This window comes from Tinamus guttatus, unplaced genomic scaffold, assembly GCF_059628265.1.
Source record: "Tinamus guttatus ecotype Peru unplaced genomic scaffold, ASM5962826v1 Tinamus_guttatus_pri_ptg000472l, whole genome shotgun sequence".
Classification (NCBI taxonomy): domain Eukaryota; kingdom Metazoa; phylum Chordata; class Aves; order Tinamiformes; family Tinamidae; genus Tinamus; species Tinamus guttatus.
The window spans coordinates 4,817,263-4,825,464 of NW_028289006.1; positions in this window are offsets into that span (position 1 = coordinate 4,817,263).

An 8,202-nucleotide genomic window follows, 5' to 3' on the forward strand; every position below is an offset into this window, starting at 1 on the left:
AGTCAAAAGCATCTTCACAGCTCGCCATGAGCAAATCATGCGTCTCTCGTGCATGTCTTCTAGGTTTCCTCACTCCGGTCTCCTGCTGTGCCAGGGGGAGCAGCAAGAAGAACATGTTACTGCCACAGCAAATTAGGTAACTTTTTGTTATTTTCCATAACAACTCCGATTTAGAGGTCATTGTGAATTTTACAGTACAGATGTGAGGTCTACTAACTTCACTTTGTGCTTCTCAAATAAAGAGGCATTAAATTTTATAACTTTAAAGAACACATTTTCTAGATTAAATTGTGGAGTGGATGAATTCTTTGTGCCAAGGGTTAATTTAAGACATTGGGATGTAGAAGTCAATCTTCTTCCAGGAAGCACAGCTGAAGATCTAGCTTGGTGAAAGAAGGGCAGCCAGAGAAATTTTTATGATGCTGATAATACAACATTGGACTGAAAGCTGACAGTGTTCATCGTCTGCATTTCTGTTTTACTAATTTTGTGAGAAAGAGAAGGACCAGAGACATTTCAAAGTTGCATTGATCATCTGTTGATGTGGACATCTGAAGTGACAAACTCTCAAAATTCGATTTCCCAACCTAGTCCAGTGACTTCTTTTCTCCTATTAGAAAAAATAATACTCTATCCTTTAAAAAAGTTTAAAGAGAAAACATTTCTTTTATTTAGTATGCTATAAGTTGAGTGACAACACTAGAAAAATTTTGCTAGCGCTGGACCCCTTTGTCTTAAGAAGGTCCCCTTTTGTCTAGATAAAGGTGCCATGCAAAGGTTCAATGGTCTCTGAGAGAGAGCTCTTCATATTAGCCCAGGGATGAAAAGCATGTGCGACTTGTTTGGTTGAATAAAGCCACGAGGATGCGTTGGGAAGATGATGTTTTCACGAAGTTCTGCTGGTAGTATTTGGCCAGGAATACTGATTCTAACAATATGGATATCATTGGAAAAATATCTTTTTTGAAACTTTATCTGTATGCTTGATAAAAATACTGTGCTTTATGAGAGTTGTTAAAACTCTTTCATCCTTGAGGTCTGCCTGGCTAAATTAATCTAGACCTATGTTATCTTGAAGAATTATCACATGTAAAATTGTATTATGGTGAACGAGGGAAATTACAGGTTTCTCTTCTGCAGAGCCTTTTTGTAGAGCCACAACAACAATTCCATTTAAAAACACAGTAAGTGTTGTCATAAAAATGCTAGTTATGTTTTTAGGACAGTCACTAGTCGACTTGTGTGGCTCTGTTCATGCCCATTCCTCAGGACATACTGCCATTACGACCGCTAACTGCAAAGCCCGAGTCCCGTCCTCGAGTTGTGAAGACCAGGGGGTTGAGCTCTGGCAATGAGCGGCTGTTGGTTGCTCGGCGCTGGTCTAGACACCGCCGGGACCCTCGTAAAGGGCGCCGAGGAAGCAGAGCCGGCCCCCGGCAGCTCCTGAGGCTCCGCGGAGCGCCGGTCGGGTGGCGCGGGGAAACGCAGAGCGCACATGTGCACCCAAGATGTCTCCGTGTCCTGTTTATGCAGGGATCGCACGCTTTGTAAGAGAGCCCGTGTTTATAAATCTGGTGATCCTCCTGCTGAAAGAAAAAAACCTGCCCCAAAGCATTCCTGAGTATAGTGGCTATAATTCTGCCTCATTTTTATTAGATTGGTTCAATTAAGAAACCAGGCTTTGTCTGTCTTTTAAGGTTGTTTTTACTGTATTTTTAAACTGTTCATAAATCTCGTGTGCATCTATAATTAACCATTCTAAAACAAAGGTACATTTTCTGTGCTCTCCATCTCTCGTTAAGTTCTTCAGGCTGAGGTTCATGTCTGCATTGGCCTAGGATGTAGCATAATTTCACTCTGAGTCTTGACTGTTGCCATAATTAAATTATTAAATAAAATAAAATAATTGTAATGTCACTTTCTAGTACATGTTCTATTTCCTTACATGTCCATAGATGCCTATGATCATACACAATTATCAAGAACAAAGGTGAAACCAAAATGGAAATAACTATCATTTCATTTACTGCTTTAATTGCAAATACATTTAATATATATACGCCTTTTTTGTATCACTCTCTCTAAATGTTTTGTGTTTCTTTGTAAATTACAAGCCCTGTACTAAAGAGGCTTCAAATCTCTGCCTGCCTTCATGACGACCAGCACTGTGTGTTCTGTGGCAGAATTGGTGTTAATTGTTCTCCTCTCTTAATTCCTAGTAACTTTAACTTGAGTCACCACCTCACAGGTTACAGGGAGATTTCCAAGAGATTTTGGAGTCTATGCTGTACCTGTTTATCTGGGCTGGAAAGAAAGCCTACTGCAGGCAGGATTTGGGGTTTCCCTTCACAACATACAACTGAAATGCCTTGCAAGCACTGCCTCTATATTGATGCATGTTCCTCTAGCAGGTTTGGCTTTTCTCTTTCACACTTTCCTGTAGCTGGACAAACATGGGGTTCAGAACCAACAATTTCATTATTGGAAAAGGTCCCAGGAGATCCATGCTGCTCACAAAGTGGTTGGTGCCTCAGTTTTATCTCATCTTGCAGACAGATTCACTGGCATCCCTTGTGGCAGAGGCTCAGAGAACAGAGAGTTACTGCCAGGCTGCAGTCAGAGACCTGCCTTCAGCCTCAGGGCGATGGTCTTGCGGGCACCCCAAGTTTTTCTCCTCTCCCTACTCATCTGCAGAAGACTGTGGTGCAAGGAGATGGTGTTGGATGAGGAAGGCCTATCTGGGGAAATTACTGCCATTACATTCCTCTTTCTCCAGCATAGTTTTGCTTTCCTGTAGTTTTGCTTTCCCTGTATTTTGTTGTGGCAGAGAGCACATGACCCAGCGGTTTAGATTAAAACCATGATTTACATATATTATTTCATTAGGTTTGCCCTCTTAGTGAAAGATTTATAGGGAATTACCTCCTGTGTGTAATGTAATTGCCTGTGATTTTTTCTGTCATTTCAAGAATGCTGTGTTGCTGTGTGTTGAAGGAGCCTAGAGCACCTAAATGGGACAATAGATGAAAACAGGGAAAGAGGATCCCAAGGATTTTTGTAGACCCATGTAGTGTAATCTAGCTGCAAAGATTAACTACTTCAGAGGTCAGTGTGAGTCTCTCAAATCTTTCTGCTCTTCTGCAGGTTCTTTTCCAGGCTAATTAATTAAAAGTCTGAGCTAGCACTTTAGTTGTATTTTATCTGTCTTTTTTTTCCTTCCTGTCTCCCATCTGTCTATTTTATTCTATCCTAATCTTCAAAGTATAACTTAACCAAGGTATTTCTAGCACTGAGTATCACTATACCATCTGAATGCAATTAATGTGCTTTTACTCTTCTCAAATGCTTTTGGCCAAATGCAGGAGAACTCACTGCTGCTTCTGTTCAGACCACACTAATTCTAGGATTTTCACGTGATGAATGAAATTGTGCAGATTTCATGTTCAACATAGGACCATATAGCTTTTATGTTTTCCACTATGATATTCGTTTTGGAAGCCATTTCTCTGTAACTGTTTTCAGTTAGGTGCGTATGACAGTAGTTCTTTCTCTTTTAATTATGGTTTATTTGATTGTAATGTTTCAGCAGTTGCATTACTGTGTTTGTAGTTCTAAAATTACTTATCCATGTTCTTGGTGATGTGTATTTTCCATCAAGTAAGACCATCAACAGAATATAAAAAATTTCCCCTTTTTCCCACATTCACGAACTATAGTTGCAAGCCTCAAGTAAAAGGCACTCGGGAAGAGCTAACAGATCTTTACAATGTCTTTTTATTTAAGTCAAATCTATCCCTTGATCAGTTATTAATGCAAATCATAAAGTACATGCATTACGTGTTTCTTATGGGAAGTGGCTACCGTTAACATAATTGTACCTGCCTTTTGCTTGTGTTTTCTAAGTCTCATTTTATGAAGCAGTAAAAAAAAAATATGTCTTAATACTTTACATGTGCATGTGCACTTATTTGTCTTGAGGTACCGTACAGTAAAGAGATGTCAAAAAACAATTCAGGATGTGTAAGTTAGGACCCTGATGTGAATGACCAGGAGGAGTGCTCTGCTGTGCTGACTACGCCAGCAGCCTGAGAAGCCAGAAAACTCAGCTGCCTGTGTTAGATGCCTAGAGTTAGAGTTATTCTACCTTTGGTACAATTAAAAATGTCACATTCCTCTTCAGCTATTTATAAGGAAATTTCATTCAGAGTTTTTTTTTTCATTATAAATTTAAAATAAAAGGGAAAAGGTTTCAGTAGAGACATATATTTCAATCATTTAAAAGGAGTAGCATTTTAATTCTTCTAAAAGCTCGGGTAAGGTAGGCTCATGGTAAAAACTTCATCTTCTTCCTCCAGAAACCAGTTTATTCATACTGTTCTAAGTTCATTGTCTCCTGTTGTGTGATGTCCACTAGGTGCTATCAGGAGATGCCACATCTACATGGACAGCTTTTCTGGTGCAAACTGGGTGTTCTTTTGTACCCAGACTTAGCAAAATACCATTAACACAAGCCTAAGATCAGCCATATTCAACAACAACTTTAGAGCTAACTATGTCCTTACATGCTGCGCTTAATGCAAAGGGAATTCAATTGACCACCGATTCCTGGGACCAGCTAAAGGTGCTGCAGTAGCCAGCTCCAGTGAGAGGAGAGGGGCTCTGCTGTGCCACAGCATAACCCTCTCATCCACATTTCAGCTGCATGCAAGCCTGGATTTAAGCACATCCTTAAAGGTTTGCTGGAGCAAAGCCTTATGCAAAAGGCTTTTTTTGCAATGCAAAAAATGGCATTCCTGTTGAAGTTACAGGAAGTTTCTTTTGACTTCAATGGGCTTTCAATTAGATGTGTATTGTGGAAATGCTCTGCAGGAAAATTTCGTTTTAATGTCAAGCGTCTTCCAGTATCCTACCTGTTCTGTAGTGCAAACTTGTAGCGTAATTGCAGGTTTTCAATCTAACACTAGCTCCTTCTGTTAAAATGAGAGTGCTAACCAAAGAGATTATTGCTTACATTACTCCATGTAATACAGTTTACGTAATCTATGTTAAAATTTCTTTGAGATAAAGTACAGTAGAGAAATTGCAAGAACGCATACATATACACATCAAATATATAGTAAAGGGAACATACTTTAATGCAGGTGTTTTTAAACATTTAAGAGAAAGAGGAAATGTTATAAGCTGTTGGTAAATTTTTGGATGCTGTTTACGTTTGAACTTTTCTCCGTTTTCCTGTAGAAACTTCCGTATCCTCTTCCTGTGTCCCCGCAAAGTTTTGCACAATGCAGAACAAGAAATGCTACAGGGATTGTACTCCACCTTTCTCCTTCCTGCTGGGATATCCTTTCTGTAGAGAAATGTAAAGTATAAAGTATGCAATATTCAAGTAAAAATGTGGTATTATTCTTTATCTCAGTCATTTTTTGTTATCTGCAATAAATGAGGCTGAGTGTACATTGGTTGGAGAAGTACACCACTATTCTTATGTTTTTATGACATATGAGTTTCTCAGTCAAAGGTAGCTAAAATCTTTTTCAGAGTTTCTTGTTTTCCAGAGTCTTATCAAGGGTTCATGTCTAAGCCAAACAAGACAAGGGTGGGCTGGGTTTTTCTCTTCATTGTTTCGACTGAATTAACAGGAAGGGGGGAGTGCTTTACCTGTCTGACACTAGAGCAATATTCATTAACTCCCACTTTTCACCAGTCTGTCAGTCCAGACTCTGTCTGTATCCTTGTGGGAATTGTACAGGATAAATTTCTTGACTCCCAGTAATAAATAAGGAAATCAGCAAGGGCCTTTGATCTGAGTTCCAGTACCTTAATTCATTCTAAAATCCAAAACTTTCCATAAAAAGGGGCAAGAACTTTAAAATTTTAGTTAATATTAACAGAATTTATTCCTGAGAAGACAGCGTAGACTTTTACCATTTTGCTGTTCTTCTTTATGTCAGAAGCCTGTTTTTTGTATGTACATATGCTCCATAGGGATATCCATCAAGGGATATCAAAGTGAAAAAAAAGTCTTTGAATAGGAGTTTTTAAAAAATGCGAAGACTTCAGACCATTTATTGAAACACATAGGAAAGACAACGTAGATACTTTTAAAAATGTCCTTTAAATAATTCAGAATAAAATCCATCCCTCTGAATGGATGATGTTTTCTAAGTCAAAAGTTTCTAATAGTTATCAATTGCTTATTTTCCCCTTCACATTTTTTGTAATGTATATATTTTATTGGTTTGTTTATCTTTCTTTCTGTGCTAAATAGAACAGACAAATAGAATAAGGGGAAATGTTTTGATTTGTAGGAAATGAATAATATGCAGAACAAAATAAGGATGTAGGATATTTAAAATATGTGCCTTTACTCATTACCAAACTGATTAAGAAGCACATAACAATTTAACATTTACTTACATTTTATTATACTTGTTTATACATTAGATGAATGCACTTGTTTGACATTTATTCTTATGCAAAATTATTTCTTTAATTCCAAACTCATACACAGAATACTGATTTAGTACAAAGGTAGTAGGTGGCAAGGAATGATCCCTAAAAAAGGGGCAACTTTTAAAACTGATACAGTGGCCCTGAAAATTGTTGGGGGTATTTTTTTTTCCATAAGTAATTCACAAGATCACAATTAGCACTGGGAATTAGATTTCTGAGTGTGACAAGCCTTTATGAATGTGTTAGAAAGCTCTGTCTTTGTGCTTAATGCATTTGAATCCCATTCCTCTTCTGCTCCATAAGTCTGAAATAAGGGAATTGTACTTAAATTGTTGGTGGTCTGAATTTTCCTAGGACTAAATATGAACAATGTCAGACCATTATTGGTGTTACATAAATAAATGCTGGTTTCCCAGTCCTAGCTGAAGAGGCATATAGGTCTTATCACATTTTCCTAAAGAAATGAGGCTTCTGTGGTCATGCACCACGAGTATTTTGAGTGCACGTGGATGTATGTCCATGTGAGTGTAGATGTGGATGTACATGTCTGTCAGGTCTCCCTAATACCAGGAAAGCCTGCTTTCCAGTTTCAGAAAAACTGACAGAAACAGTCTTATATAACACGAAAATTCCATGAAAAACAGCTCTTGAAAAAAAAAAAAAAGAAAGAAAAAAAGAAGCTGTTATTGCTACATCAGGGAGGAGTATGACTGAACTCAAAAAGTCACGGACACCAGGGAGTCTGCACAGTCTTGAGATGTTCCAAATCCTTTAACCATGGTATCAGGGTCAACTGACATTTTCACTTAGCAGGCACCAGAAAACCTGTTGAGAAAAGTCAATGCTGTGTGAAGGTGGGTTTCGTCCTCTTCTAGGAAAAAAAAAAATGGTTTTGCACAGCTCCATGGATATATATTCTTGTTCTCATTTAATGTGCCCAAGAGGCTACTATGAAAAGAGATGAACTTTCATGAACTTTAGAGGGTGATGCCACCTAAGCATAGATGATGTAGAAGTCTTTGACTCCTCCTCCTCTATATCTTTTTTCTGTGGTCTTTCTGGTTTACCATATAGTCTTGGTTTGCTTATCAAAGCTTGCTGAACCGCATTTCAGGGGGTATAGATAACTCTGGTCTGTGCTCTGGATGATCAAAAACCATGCATGCTGCTCAATACCTTCCACCAGAGCTTGCAGGAGTCTTCACTCCTTGGAGACATCTGGTTAAAATTACACACATGAAAGTGAGCTTAACAAGAGCAGCATTTATTAAAAACAAGGTGAAAACTGAATGAAAACAAAAGCAATGGGTATTTTACCCTAACTTATCAGAGTTGCACTTCTGATCAACTGTATTAGATATGACATTTTTAGCTGAGTTTTATAGAGGGAAACAAAAAGTAAACAGGCAGTTGAGTGAACAGTTTCTACAGTTTCTAGACAGTTTTCTTGGTGCACATCCGCCTGGGCAGTCTTCAGGTCAGTGGCTTTCTAAACCAATTCCCTTGCTCACCCACATGCATCAGAGCCTCACTGCTTCCTTCAGGCCAACTGCAAATCTTTATCTTCCCAAACATCATTTCTGCATTAGCAGAAATGGTGCTATGAGACACTTAGCTAGCTGGTTTCATCTGGTGGTTGTGCTAGTACCTGGCATAGCTAAATCACTGAATTACTGTTTGGCAGTGTCACAGGGAGAACCAGTGCTCTATGCAAGTGAAGAGCAGATTGGAAGCAGAATAAAACCTCTT